The 16,781-nt window shown below is 34.4% G+C and overlaps 1 protein-coding gene across 1 annotated transcript in view; it reads left to right on the top strand.

Moving 5' to 3' along the window:
* Positions 1–16,781, top strand: part of LOC121410916 — a 33,271-nt gene that overhangs the window by 4,923 nt on the left and 11,567 nt on the right. The window lies entirely within an intron of this gene.

Genomic DNA, 16,781 nt, shown 5'->3' on the forward strand with positions numbered 1-16,781 from the left:
TCAAGCCGGGCACATGTATGACTCATTTTCATTAAATATGAATATTAACTACCACCAATGGCTTGGTAGGTCGGCTGGAGTAGAAAGCCTAATCCTATCTACAGGGGCTGGCCACCGGTAGGCATCTTTAGGTAATCCACTGAAGCGGAGACAATCAACTTTACTCTGTTCACTTAGAAATAAAGAAAGAGAAGCAGCCATTTTGTTAAAGAGAGGTTAATGACATATTGGAATGGATAATAGACCATAAGATGGAATGGTTTTTATCAGGTTTACACTGTGTTTATTGAATTCTGACACTGTGAGGGTATACTGTAATTAATGCAGTAATCCTCAATTTAATTAGATGTGATTGTAGTACTGATCATGCGAGGTGTCTTGATTTTAATTACACACGTGTATGCTGTTGTTGTATGTGATATGAGGGCTGCTAGAGATCGCCGATAATACTGTGTTCATTACAGGTGTAGTGGTGTAGCAGATTGTTTTCAGTCATCCATTTAATTTCATTCGTTCATTTGATTTCAATTGATCTTTCAGGGTGTATATTTGCAACATATGTTAAGATGCTGTATTTTTCCAGAATAATCTCTCTTCTGCCAACAAAATAAAGAAAAAGAAGCGAATGAAATAAAACAAAGGAATGAGTGTAATAAATACCACTACTTGTATAACTTAAATTGGAGTTTTGTTGATTATCAGCTCGAAAGAAAGTGGTCATATTCTGAAATCCTCAGAGAGAAAGTTGAATAGTTGATAGTAGGATACTAGAAAAAAAAAATGCATGTTAACATGCATGTCTACATTTTAAAATCCATGCATTTATTTGGTGCTATATCCAATTTTCTGTGATTCATTTATATCAAGAATATGTTTACTTAGCCCAAAAGTTAATATTCATATAAAATGTCGATTGTTTTAATTCTCAAAGTTAATCATTCAAACAAAGCTTCCTTTATTTAGACTTATTCATCTGTTTCCTTTTGGAGTATTAAAGTAAAGTGCAAATGAATAACGCACTGCAAAGCTTATCACCTAAAGTGAGAGTTGTTTACAATCTACTATAGATATCATTCAACCACTATATTTTGCAGTAGCAATTAATTAAACAAACATACATACACCAAGAATCTAATAGTTGTACATTTATGATGATTCGTGGTATTTCAGTTGTATATTTACTATTTAGGTGCACATGATCATCTGAAAATAAATTGTATACATATAATGATCTTCATATTTCTGTAATATTTATTTGTGATATGGCTTGCAATATTTTTGTAATATCTAAAAAGAGCTTATTTTGTTGTAGTTTTGACAGGTTTGTTAGTGCAGGTGTCACTTTCATACTCCTTGCCTGACATAATCGTTGAAGTAAGATCACTGAAGTAATATCTTTGATGGAGCTTTAATTCATCCCCTGTGATCTGGAAAGGAAATTGCTCCACCTGCTTAGCTGCTTCTTGATGTAGAACTTTCATCTCCATACCTTCATTATCATGCTGTCAAAATTGAAAGACAAAAAGATGAATATTTCATTGAATTCATCACACAAACACCCTGGATACAGATGAGTAAAATAACAGATTGTTGAAAAAACTATTGATGCAATGCTATCTTCTGAAGATGTAAACCTACATGTAGTCCCTCTCTACAGATACTACGTATGCTTGAACCATACAGTATTGCATTTATTATGTCGCTCATCTTCATAAGTGAAGAAACATGGTGGATGTAATTGCCCTACCATGCGGAAGATTGCCTGGTTCCTTGATTAAATCCACAAAGTTGGTTGCGGCTCATAAGTCATAGTCATGCAGGCCATACAGGACCAAGATGCATGCATTCTTCACCCAGTTAAATTCACTTCAAAATTTGCCAATATTTGATAGATTAGCTTTTTCCTGCTGAATGCCTGTTACATTCTGTGCAGTAGGGTGACTCATGAATTCCTTAATTGAAGATTGTCTTTGTAGATAGAATTAACTGTCAAGCCAGCCAGTGACCACTACATATATTTCAATGAGTTGTATCAACAATGATTTCAGTTGGTCTGCCAATGAGGAGTCACAACTGCATTTGGCATTAAAAGGGAAATAAAGCAGGAATGAGAGAAAGGAATTAGTGAAAATAAGAAGAAATTGTTTAGAGTTTTCTTGTAATAGATAGTGAAAACAAAATATGTTCATGTGAATTTTTCCTCAAAATATGATTAAATGTAATGTAAATGAAATTTTTTATCATATTATGAAAGCAAACACTGCTCATGGACACATGCGTCATTCTCTTAATGTTTTAAAGCAAGGGTATTTGTATTTGTGAATTTAAATCTAAATTCTTTGTCATTTTTCACCCACAATTTTTTCTTGATCAAGTTTGTAAACCTCAAATCATGAGATGTAGTGTTTCAATTCAATGCAATGCAGACATTGGCAGCAGTCTTACAGCCAGGCCATGAAACAAAGTATGTCAGCAAACATGCTACTTGATCAACCATTCTGTGCCTTGTCGGCAAACACCAAATGTGATTTCATATGACTGTGTATTTATGTAACCCACATGAAGATTCCATCTTTAGATGCAAGGAGAGAGGAGAGGGCATCCAGTCAGTATTGACTGAGCCACACAGCTAATATTACTGGCCTCTATACCATCTAAGTTACGCTTGTGGAAACAATTTTAGAATGGGCATGCATAGAAAGTGAGTGGAGAAGAGAGAGAAAGGGGAGAAATGGAAAGGGAGAGAGAACCATGGGGGGGGGGGGTGTTAAGGAGGATGGATGAGAGAGGGAGAGAGACAAACAAAATAAGAAATTCTAATGTCAATGAAAAGATGATACAGACTGTCCTACATGTTAATGAAAATTACACATTGAAATGAGAGTAAAATTGCTTTTCTTAAAGGACCTTAATACCTTTAGTTTTGTTGAAGGGTCAGTAATATAAATTATACCCTGAAAGTATGTGTTTTTAAGCTATAAGAATTTATATTTAGCATTGTTCAGCCCATAGGATTTAATTTAAATCTAGCACCCTCTCTTGGAAATGATTCCATTTTTATTCAAAATATTCTTGTAGCTCTTACTTGGCATTTAATGATGGATATTTACAATCTACTTACAAAGATTACATCCTGATATTTTCACTCCATTTCATGCTTGAGAAGGGGTTTTAAGACCAAACTGTCAATATTTTTTTTTGATTGAGCACTTGATTGAAACAGATTTTGATGTAAAATCAGTCAAGTTATCCAATGAGAAACATTTTTAGTTTATATCCTTCATATTAATATCATAACCATTTTAGAGCACATGGATTCATATGATATGGAATAGGGACATGCACCTTTAGATGTTTTTTGCAAGCCTAATATCTTACTAGTTCATATTTGCCTTTCCTTGGCTTTGGCTTGATATTACATGTGAAATTTCATTCACATACATTGATCTACAGAGATACATTTATACACATAAAATATGTATATTAATAGAGAACCTTGAACATTGAATCATTTGTTATATTTGTTTCTGATATATATGCCTGCTGAGTTTCTTTATTGATATTATTGTCTTTCCATGCCCTCTCAATCCAGTTTCATTTTCCTCTTTTAAACTGTCAACCTGATAAATTCAGTTGGCGGCAAGCTTATAAGCCGGCATATAAAGATGAAAACAATGCATGTTGCCTTTGGGCATTTCTGGTCACTCTTGATCCGCTATGATTGCACCATTCACCGCATAATGAGCAAAATATTTTGTCACGTGACCTGTTAGCGTGTGCACTGCAATCTCATGGGTTGAAATGAAGCTTGGGTAAGTGGATTCTAGTGTGTATATGGGTGGCGAGTGAAAGGTTTTTACAAGGAAGAAGGACCTTGTTGCTATGGCAATGAGATAATGGGATTATTGATTACCTGGACAAAGTCCTGCAGTCGCCCAGCAAAATGGACATGCATCCCTACTGTAGATATTTAATGAGGCATAAAGAGTTATGAATTTATTATGATTTATGCTTGGATGATTGAGTGCAATATGATCTCCATTCTTGCAGGCTTAAGGGATAATGATCATGGGATTACTGGTCTAGCCATGATTTTTCAATTTCAGTAAATTTAATCATTTAGATGCCATTAGTATCTCAGTATCTCTCAAATCATAGCTTTCATTATGATAATGATAAGTATTTCTAGAAGGATTAGATTCTGGATTTAAAGATGTGATTGAAGTGAAGATTGGATGGCATTTTATACCCCTTTCATAAACCCAATTATGCGGCTAATAGCAGCATAATTTGGTTGTAAAATCGGAGGAGGATGAGAGTTATCCGCATTATTTTGATGCTGCAATTATCTGCATAATAGCAGCATCGGGACCAGATTTTGACTTTATGAATGCATTTCGAAAGAAATGCGGATAATTACCATGGAGCGGTCACAAGGTACCACCCTTTTCCAACGCAACTGCATCGGAGGGGGTGTGTTCGGTTGCCATGAAGATTATCCTCCCTTTTCAGGACGGGCGCTCGTAAAAATAGTGCAGATTATTTTCGGAGTTTATGAACACAATTTTTATTGAATTATCTGCATTACCCTTAGGCGGCTAATTAGAGGATAGGTTTATGAAAGGGGGCCGAACCGGCCCCGGCCCCCCCTATTTTTTGACAACCTGCAGAAAAAAGTGTACTTTATCTTGATAGAAACTACAAAAAGCAGAAAGAAAATTAAGAAAGAGGCATTATACCCATGATGTGTAATTTACAGCCTCGTAACGGCCGGCCCGACCCCGAAAGGAAACAAGAGAAAGGTGAGGGGAAAGAATTGGAAAAAAGACTTTATATAAGAATTTTCGCTCGCGCTTCGCGCTCGCATTGCCTGTGTAATGAATCCCATGCAAGAGGATTAAATGACACTTCATATATCCAGTTCTGAAATCAATTTGCACACAATATTTTAGCTCGCACATCAAGCTTTCATTATTTTGTTTGATTTACACAAATTGTTATATCAAAATTTTCAGCTCGCGTTGCGCGCTCGCATTGTTTGACTTGTGAGATATCTATTCTCTTTGGAAATTTGTCAAAATGCTCCTTTATCATGTCAGTATATAAAAAATTAAGCTCGTGCTTCGCGCTTGCATTTAATGGTTTGAGACACGCAGCTTGTTCCTTATTTAAATAAACATGCGCTTAGACTGTTTAGTTTTCAGGTCGGAATATCAAAAATTTTGAGCTCGCGCTTTGCACTCTCATTATTTAATTGGTGATGCTTGTATCCTCTTCATTAATCACTAAAAACAGTCCTAATTGAGTCCCTTTTCACGTTACTATAATAAAATTTCAGCTTGCGCTTCGTGCTCGCATTGTTTAGTTGAATACTAATCTTTGTTCATGATTATAAAAACTGCTCAGAATCTTCAGTTCTAAAAATATCAAAGAATTATAGCTCGCGCTTCGCGCTCGCATTATATATTACGACCACTTGAGATACCTTATCTTGTTTATAACTATAAAAAAAGTAACATATACTTAAAATTTCAGTCTCTAGTTACCCCTGAAAAACCCACAAAAAAATCAGATTATAGCAGCCAATCAAGAAAAAAATTGATGGAAATATTTTTCGGCCCCCCCTATTGGCAAAAGCTGGATCCGCCCCTGAAAGGTACTTTCAACTACCATTAAAGGAAGGAAAAACAAAGTTTAAGCACAAGTGTTACCATGTATGTACATGTCAAATTCAAATTGCATTTTTATTACTTTACTCCCCATAAATTTTGTTTGAAATTAATATAAGTAGATTATAGTAAAAATTATCAATGAAGCATTCAACCTGATGCATTTCTTACAGCTACAGAAAGGGTCTGATTAAGAAGACCATCTTGTTTAATCAGATGCACTGGCAGACATGAAGTCTTCCATTCATAAAAGCAGCCAATTACTCACACCACCCTATGTGATGAGAGTATGGAGAGACGAATGGGCAAGGGGGGGGGGGGGTGGAGAAGAAAAACTGCTTAGCAGGTGATGCTTAATACCAGGGTGATGACACTTACTCTACCTCTCCATGTAACATTATCCATCTCAATCTTATAAGAAGATGCTATATGAAAATTGGGATTTATGGGGAAGAATCTTAAAAAATCAAAATCTATGTTTTGTAATAAGTTTTTTACAATATGTCTATGACTTGCATTTGGAAGAAAGAACTGGTATGGAACCTGATTGCAGATTGAGTTTATTGTACAAAAGGGTGATATTGAGTCCCAAAATAATGTGTTATGTTCAAATCGTAAATATTTTGTTATAGAACCCCTTGGAACTCACATTTTGTTTAGAAATATATACATAATTCTGGCGTTTTTTATTCAGGTGATATTTATTTAGACATTTTTTTCTTCATTCACTTAAATTGAACTTAAAGTTATGAAATAGGTGAAGTTTATTATGGTAAAATTTCAAATTCATACCCTGGAGGATGATCTAAATATCAAACATTTTATAATATTTCTCAACATTATCTCAAACATAAATTTCATGTGTTTAATAACATCACTTATATTTATGGAGAAATATTAAAACAAACCATGAATTGAAAAAAGTAAGAAATGCTGCAGGGATATTTGTATTTGAATCTGAATCATCCACATCAGTCAGGGGGAAATACTGTAACAGATGCCCAGACATCCTTGAAATTCTTGTTCAAACACAAGTTCATTTATGATGGATGGAATTGGTTAATGGCCTTTGTCATTTCCTTAGCAAACTTCATTTAGGATACTTCTCTTATATCAGAAAAGCACAATATTCACTTGCATTCTCATTCCTGAGAGACAGAGAGTGAGTGAGCGAGAGAATCCCCCCAGAAAACTGGGGTTGAAAGAAATGCCCATCATATTCAAATTGAGTCACCATTTTTGCTATGAATGGATGAAACGGAAATGCGTGGATAGGTTTGCAATAATAACCAAGTACTCAAAACGTTGAATAGAATTTGTGGTAACTTCACACCCAGTACTCTTCCAGTTTTGGATGCATTTGTACTGTGTCAATGAAGAACTAGAATTTGTTCTCATATGCCATTGAGTAGCACCGTACATGGTATATTGCGTGATGCTTGGTTGTACTGCCCTCCTTTACTCTGCATTCTAATGAGAGGACAATGTACTCTTTGGTATCAGATATAACACGATTTGACTCCCTCTCATATAATACCCCCACAGGCCAACGTGAGCAAACAAACCGCATCGGATCTGACCTGGAGACATTCATTTCAGTCTCAAGATTTGTATCTGGATTTATTTTTTCATCTACCCTTGCTCCTTTTCTCTCTTGTTCCCTCCATCCCTCCCACTCTTCGTAATTCAAATCGTACCCTCCCTGGATCCCTCACTATTGCTTTTTACGTCATGTTTTTTTTATGGATTTTACATGAGTAAATATCATATTTATTGAAATTAACTCCAAAACTTTATGATGGTAGGTACAACAGATCGTGTCTTATGGTTTTTATTATTTTCTTAATAAAATTGCATTTATTTTGCCTGAAAGAATAAGAATGTAAGAAGGTAAGAATGGCATTTGATATCTTGTGTGGTTGTGTTAACAAGACATTATTTTTTTTTATACAGCTTTGCTGATTCATTATTATTCATTATATCCTGAACATTTAATGAATAAATAAATAAAGAAAAATTATTTTCTTCCATGTTGTTTTCACTATTTGACACATTTGTGTATTTTTTTATTTTTTTCTTCAAAATATTCAAATCAAAATCTTCAAATGCTAAATTTTTTATTGCTTGCATACTCTGTCTCTCTTTCTCTCTCCCACTCTTTCTTGTTCTCATTGCCCTATCCCATCCATTTCTCTTTCCTTCTGTCTATTTCTTGCTGTCCTCCCTCCTTTCATCTCCTCTATTACCCCAATCTTTTGAGTATTTGATGAAAGACCGTTTTATTTCATCTGCCTGCCATATGCTGCAATTGAGAGGCTAGTCTTAGAAATTTGCACTCCATATTGTTTTTTTTTAGTTTCAATATTATACAGTGCGTCCCAGAATAAACAAAACTGAGATTAAGCGATCATTTATCATAACTTAATCATAAATAGAATAGACAAATGACCTACCAATTTAAAGCTTAGAATCTCCTCTTTCATCTGATATTACTTAGGTTATTTCTTATTCACGCATGAGTGAGCAAAAACAATTTGAAGAAAGGATACCAAAAACTCATTTGGCGGGGGTTATCTGGGTTTCAAAAAGAAAACCACATTTCTGAAAAGTTCAATATCTGCTCTTTAATTTGGTACCAAAATTACAAAAAAATGGTCAAGAAATAAAAAAGTTCTGTTCATTTGAAATAAGGCTTGTATTTCCATATTTTCATGAGATAAACGTGTTTTCACCGGTTTCCCACAGAAGCTTTCGCATGGTGAACAAAAGATTTAATGCATGGCTGATCGTCAACAAAACAGAGTGTCGAGAGAGTTTGAAAGCCATCCTGGAGAACCTCTTCATTTTATGAAATTATTGAAATTCAAGCCTTATTTCAAATGACCAGAACTTTGTTATTTCGTGACCATTTTCTGTAATTTAGGTATCAAATTAAAGAGGAGATATTGAACTTTTCAAAAATGTGGTTTTCTTTTTGAAACCCAGATACCCCCCCGCCAAATGAGTTTTTGATATCCTTTCTTCAAATTGCATTTGCTCACTCATGCGTGAATAAGAAATAATCTAAGTAATATCAGATGAAAGAGGAGATTCTAAGCTTTAAATTGGTAGGTCATTTGTCTATTTTATTTATGATTAAGTAATGATAAATGATCGCTAAATCTCGGTTTCGTTTTTTCTGGGACGCACTGTATATAGTGAATTTATTGGCCAGTTTATAGGTTTTATTTTTTGGCCCAATTCAGAAAAAATGTTTAGATAATAAATCATCATTGAGGCTACATTGCAAATTCATTCATTGAAACTATATGCAAGTTTTAGTAACTTTTGCAGTATGAAATATCCTGCCTTTTGCAAAATTTTTTCATACAAGGCTATTGTGTAATAATATATTCCTGTGTATTTTTGTTAGTATGCATGAACATTTATGATGCAAGAGACTTTCTTTGGAGACTACCAAGTGAAATTGAGCACAGATCACATATGAGTCCAATAAAGCTGGATGGCTTTCCTTTTGTGTATTAAATGTCCCAATTCTGCCTGGGAAATTTGGCTATTTCGCTTATTTATGTCATGATCCACTATATATCAAGCATGAGTTTTACACTCAGAAGGAAGATGGGGGTGTTTGACTCTCTGAGGATGTATATGAGATGAAGCCATGAAACTACAGTGTGCTTCATAAAATCTCTCTTACAAATTCATAATGCTCATCCTGAGAGATCTTTTCTAAAGCTAAATGTACCCTTGACCTTGCAGGTGTTGGGATGTAATGTATTGCAAAACAAGCTAGTTTCCTTGATCATTACGCATTCCAATCATTAGCTGAAATTAATAGCAGATCAGTAAATGTTGATAAACAATGTAACATTCTTTACCTCACAATTTGAGTGGCAATCATATTTTCAGCCAATATGTAAATCAGTCAAGTTTTGTGTTACTTTCTTATATTATAATAGCAGAAAAATTAAGGATTTTTGTGCTTTATACCTACACCTCAAGGAGCTTTACATAATTTAAGGCTTTAGCAATTATCAGCAATCTTATTTACCTGAAAATATATAGTTTGGACATCGTATTCAATTCTTCAGGATAAAATGTAGTAACAATAATTATTTTGTGGAAATAATATAATTAGTTATAGTGAATGTTAATGCAGGAATTTATTATGAAAGAGAGAATATAGAAATCAATAAGTTGTCTTGTTCATTTAATAACTGAATCATTGTGCCCTTTGGTTAAAATTTAAGGCAATAATGGAATGTTTGTTGTTATTGTCACCATCCTTTCCTTTAATGGAGATTGCAGAGTAATTTTAGAAGCTTATTTAATTGAAATCCAGTGTTACTATTATGTAAATTGTTGATATTTGCTGAAAGAAATTCACCCAAAACAGATAACTAGTTCAAAAGCCTGTACTTTTTTTGAGGAACTGGAAAATACATCTTTGCTGCCTGAAGTTGTAATTAATTGTCAGATTAATCTGTATGTATTGACACAATATTGACATAGCCATCTTGAAAACAAAAGCAGTCATAAAAATGAGAAAGATAAAAGCAAAGTGTGTGTCTCCTCTGGCTATAGATGTGATTGACTTGATTAAATAAAATGTCACCACTACTTTCACATCTTGAGCAGATATCTAGCTTTGAGGGCAGTGCACTCCTTTAATGCCAGAGTGCATGTGAAATGGGGCTGATCATGCACTTCATAAACTTCATTCTATTTCTAACTGTTCCATTTTTAATGCAACGTCAGTTAGGAGATGCCTGTAGAAAGGGATGATAATAATCACCACTTCTGCACTACCGCATTACCTCAGGATAAACATGGAAGCCGCCACTATTTTTTTATGACTCTTTCCTCGTAACTCTGGTCATCTACTCTTGGCTCGTTTTTTGTTGCCAATTTGCATGCGTGCCATTTCCTCTGAAGATTAGATGCAAGTTTACTTTGCAGTGTTGGTTTAATCTACAAAAGTCTTTTTGCCAGTTTTATTCAAACATTTATAGATTCCTTATACAGCGATATTGCCGTCTTGATTCTGGCTGCCCCTATCGCTTCTGGTTGCCAATTTAGCAAAAGCTGCCATTGTAGGGATTTGCTTTGACGCTTTCTAATTTTGTTTCAGTCTGGAAGTGTTGTGAAACCCATCCAACTTCATTTAAGACTGCATGAATGATAGATCAACTGCCGGGCTGGCTTATTCTTATGTGTGAATCCATGATTTGTTTCTTGATTATGGCTTCTCAGAGAAGGATCGTATCACCATCGCAGACATGAGTGACTGAAAGTATTTTATGTCGTATTGGAAGTGAGAAGCCACATTTCATTCTTGTAGATTCCATGTACACATGTATCTGACTCGGGTTCTCCGTTGCCTCACCGATCATGCTTGCTAATTATGCTTTGCATCGAGACGAATCCACTCGACTTCATGAAGCGGTGAGTAGCCTGGGAAATCCCTTTTCATGTTCTGAACATTCATGAGGAGAGTTCATTTGTGATTCTAATTAGAGTCACGATGTTAAGCGATAAGAAGCTGAGGAATACATTACCATAGTTATTGACACGGTCTCAGTCACAGTTCCTTGCATGTATATGAATGGGCAATTGAAAGAGGAGAGGTAGGGGAGGGTTATCTTAACATAAGATTTCTCATCGCCTTGGGCAGGTGGAAAGCCAAGTGCAGCTGTGTGATATGAGATAGGTGCTTCTTATATTTCACTGTATTGCTTATTGGTGTTGTAATTGATGTGTTTAAATCTTTACATAGAGAAAACACAGAAGACGCATTGGTTCTATAGGAATTTGTCTTTAATAAGTTATCATTATTTGTATAGTATTTGCTACTGTATCTCAATAAAAAAATTATATGTAAAATACATTCTGATTCATTGTTTCAGTGCTTAAAAATATTTTGATCACTAGATTTAAGAAAATAAAACTTTGATTAGGATAATTGTGTCTCAGAAATATGAAATATTTATTAGAATTTTATTTTATCAACACTGAATAAAACAAGCTTCAAGAACTCAGGCTGTAGATATTGGATGAGGCAAAATAGTGATTAAAATGGTGAGAAATCAGAGCCTTTAAAGCATATGTTGTTATTGTATGAAATCTTCAATAAAATGCTTTTGAAAAGCAACATAGAAGTGTTACCTTCCATTTAAAACTTGAAAGGTCACGTAAACGACACAAATATCAGATTACCAACCATGGCATTGCATGTACTCTGTTTATCACGTTTCATGAGATTGTTAATCACGTTTCATGAGATTGTTAATTAGTTTATAATTTTAACAGACCCATTGACATGATATACTTCCATTTGGTAAATCTTTAATCCTAAATGTATGAAAAAGCATTGCATTATTACCTGAGTTGTAGCTGAGCTGCCTTTTGTAATCAAGGTAGCTTTAAAGTTTAGTTATGTACTCTGACTGGGTTTAGAATTGCATTGAGTGGTAAATGACATGAATGTGGTAGGATTTGAATCATGAACCCCGTGACCAAACTTAACAAAACACCTTAACAAAAACCACAACACCTCTGTATCAATGAATATAATGTATTCACTGATGCCAGGTGTTGTACAGTTGTGGTCTTTGTTATGATGTAGTAATATTATTTCTTCAGGGATTGAGTGCTAGGATTTAAAACCAAGGAATGGGCACTCAACTCCCACAGCATGAATATATTGCATTAACAATAGCATCAGCATCTCAAATATTTGTCAAATGCTTAAAAAAAATTTGACCTGTAATCAAGTGTAATTCCTTTAAATTGTACCCCTAATTATAAAAAATATCCATACCAATACAAGGGTACACACATTTTCTGGGGGGAGGGGGGGGGGGGTGTTGGCTTTGACATTGCCATGTGTGTTTCATCCCTTAACCAGCACAAATCATAAAATTTAAAATCGAACTAGATTTTCAAGGTGTTAAAATATGAGATAACAGTCCCCAATGATGATGTCAAGTAAAGACACAAGGAAAGTACATCTATACTGTAGGCAGTATCAGTACATTTATAACGATTATTTGCTATGATGTGGTATTCACTCTACTACATGTGATGAAATTCATTCCTTGTGATTGGAAAATCAACTTGAACTAGAATTTAATTCGTCATGCGGACGAATTAGGTGGTCTGTCATGATTTGTTCAGTGTCGGCTGATGTATGAAATAAATCATTTAGATATCATTGATAATCTTGATCGTAGACATCCTCAGAATAAGTTTTGACCATTGCTAAATGTGATTCTTGATGTGGTGATGACAATCGTCAGACATACATCTTCAAACAGATACATACAAGATAGATGATTATATATATAGATGGATGGAGTGATGGATGGAGCGATGGATGGATCAAGTGATCGATTGAGAGATAAATGATAGGTAGTTATATTAATAAGACATAGATAGACAGACAGACAGACATATAGATAGATAGAGACAAATAGACTGATATAGATAGATAGCCAGACAGACATACATATAGAAAGATAGATAGAGACAGGCAGATAGATTGATGGATATATAGAACGATAGATAGATATACATATCTAAACAGATAGATATGTTATATTAGACAGAGAGAGAGATAGATAGACAGATACATATACAGAGTAGGTAGATAGACAGATAGACATATATATATGGATAGATAGATTTATAACAGATAGCGGATGGACGGATATGATTAGATAGATATAATACGAAAAAAAGTAATTATAATCTGTTTTATTTTGCAATATTTTAGCTATTAATTATTAGAATTGTTATAATTGATCGTGCGCAAGATAGTAAAAAAAAAAAACAACAAAAAAAAAACAAAAATCAAGTCCACCCGCGGACTCGAACCCCTGCCTGCATGATTGAATCAGATGCAAGTCTGACGCCTAACCGATTGAGCTAGCATATTTCCCATAGACTTTACACGTAAGCAAATTTGAGAATTACAATTCCAATTTTGCAAGCGAAATACGGGCATGATCCCGGCATCTGATCAAAAAATGGAGGGCACATTACGAAAGCTTAGAATCTCAGCTACAACATACTAAAAGCTCAGGGAAACCCGACAAGAAAAAATGGAGATATGGCTCACGAAATAGAGGAATGTCGAATCTAGTTTTGAGAAAGTCATGTCCCATAGAGATTACACGCAAAATACATGTGATATGAAAAAAGCAATTATAATCTGGTTTATCTTACTAAATTTAAACTTTTATGCCTTCTAATTATCATAAAGGATCATGTAAGAGGTGGCAAAAAGACAAAAAAAGTGAAAAAAAATCATCTTGTTCACCCCAGGACTCGAACCTCCGCCCTCGAGAAAGCAAGTCAAATGCGTTATCCATTGAGCTACGATATTCCCCATAGAGATTACACGTAAGCAATTTTGAGAATTACAAGTCCAATTTTGCAAGCGAAATACGGGCATGATCCCGGCATCTGATCAAAAAATGAAGGGCACACTTGCGAAAGCTCAGAATCTCAGCTACAACATACTAAATGCTCAGGGAAAACTGACCAGAAAAAATGGAGATATGGCTCACGAAATAGAGGAATGTCGAATCTAGTTTTGAGAAAAAGTCATGTCCCATAGAGATTACACGCAAAATGAAGAAAAATGACAGGCCTCTTTTCATCGCTGTTTTACGCAATGATGCGTTTCTCAAAACGAAAGTTTATGTAACTGAGCAGAAACAGTACATTCTAAACTACAACATATTGAAATCTGGGCGAAAAACAATCTATATTCGAGAAGTTACAGCCAAATTTGCATAAATTTGATGACGTCATTTTTGAAAAAATGAAATTTTTAGTTTAGGCGCCATTTTGATGACGTCACGATATAATCTAGGGACAATGGTGACATGAAATCAAATCTACAACTAATACTCTATCGATATATGAAAAAAAAATTGGGGGTCAACGGACTATTTAAAGAGCTACAGTGAATTTTCAATAGGCATGTTTTTGCCCATATATGGCCTATAGTGAGAGCTCGCGCGCACACGTGCTGCAAAGTTTAACGGGTGTTAATTTCGTTATTAATGGTTGTAGAAGGTTGATCAAGGTATCAAATTGCTCAGAATTTTATTAGCAATGCAATGATATTAAAAGAAACGGTTTTTCTGCGTTGCGTTAAGGTGTAACGCGCGGAAACGGCAAATTTTTGAAATGCTTAAAATGACCTGAAACGTACCCAAAAAATTTTATAGGTCGTTTGGACGATTTTTTTTACCTTTGACGCGCGCGTACGCGCGCGTCATGACCTTTACATGACCTTTGATGACATTGACAGTTGACCCTTGACATGAAGTTAATGTCATGTAAGTATTGTTAATTTTTGATAATTGATAATGAAGATATGATCAAATGAAGAATTTTACAAAATGGCGCGTAGATGACGTCATCATGACCAGATGACCTTGAAAAGCTTAGTATGCCGTCTCTATGATAGATTCTATATATGACAGAAAAATCAGCTAAATTGATTTAGCCAATTCGGAGAAAAGTTGGCGACAAACATAGGTGATAAGAATAAATAAAGAAAGAAAGAAATAAAGAAAATTCTGACGAAATCAATAGGTGATCTGTCATAGACAGACCACCTAAAAAGGTGAATTTGATATGTACCTTTAGTTGTGTGTGCATGTGTTATTTTCACACCAGAATGAGCTATTGTCACCATATGATTATTTACAGCTGTATATTTTAAGTTTCTCTGATACAAAAAATACTTTGAAATATGATGTTGCATTATATTGGAAGAATGTGTAATGTAGTTTAGGGTTTGAAAACATGACTATGAAGTGTTTTTGATGCAGAATGAAGAATTTTAAGTAAGTTTTCATATACAACCAATGGATACCTCGAACTGTCTAGGCGTCCTTTAATAAGGATATACTTGATGCATGACATGAATTATAATGCATAACATGCATCATTTATAATGTGGTTGATAGGTTACGCTGTAAGATAAACATTTAGAGCTCTTGCATATGATTACTGAGCCATCTTCTCAAAGATCAGTGTCTTCCTCCCATCACCACCTGTTGTCTTTGTCAACACTGCCCTCTCTAGTTAGGCTTAATAAATGTCAACCTCAAGCATCAAATTAAAAGCATGCCCAACCTTCCTCTCCCAGAAGATGTGATTGCGTCCGATGAGCTCTTGAAGCAAACACCGTCCTATTTTCTATCAATAAAATTGTAAAATGACTTTTTGGTAAATCATCATTTGAGTAGTGGATGATGCAAGAGGTGGTGGAGCAGCATATGTCGTAAAGGTTATGAGGTCAGCCCAATTCTTTGGAAAACAAAAAATCTTCAAGTACTATTATTAGTATATTTTTATTTATGTAAGATTAATTTGAATGTATCAGTAAATAAGAAAAAATCCACCAAACAATTGGTTTATTTGAATGAATCAATTAGTAGAACAAGAATCATGCTAAAATATGTTTGAAAATAGAAGTGCTAATGGAATATTCATGCTTATCCTACTTTTCAAAAACTGAGGCAAAACGCATAGCACATGAGGGAATTGATAATGTCACATACACACCAGGAGGACTCTCGTTATTACCAACATGGCTCACCCTTCCTCCTACTTTATAATAGACACTCATTTACCTACCTTGTTCTTGATTTAAAATAAAAAAAAGCCCCATTTGATTCTAGGTCCTAAATGCAATATCTGTAAAAGATTTTCTTGAAGAAATAAGGAAACCAGACCACAGAAGATCAATCCCGAGAATGAATAAATGAATTACTGTGCATATTTTACTCAATCAACTAACTATAGACATCATTTTTGTTGACTTGATGCCATTGTGGCTGTTATGTGAAGATGCTCCAATATTATTTTTGTATTTTTCTATTGAACCATTAGAAAGAAACCTACTTCACCATCAAATAAAATCCAGTATACTTATAGCCTATAAATGCAATAACATGAAATTTGACACATGAATTTGTTCCCAAAGTTTCCTCAAAATGTTTCAAATGGACAAATTAATATATTCATGTTGTTGGTACAGTTGACAAGTCAAAAAAATCATGAATAGCTTCATATGCAACAAAATTTTTA

This window comes from Lytechinus variegatus, chromosome 3 (genome assembly GCF_018143015.1).
Source record: "Lytechinus variegatus isolate NC3 chromosome 3, Lvar_3.0, whole genome shotgun sequence".
NCBI classification, from domain to species: Eukaryota; Metazoa; Echinodermata; class Echinoidea; order Temnopleuroida; family Toxopneustidae; genus Lytechinus; species Lytechinus variegatus.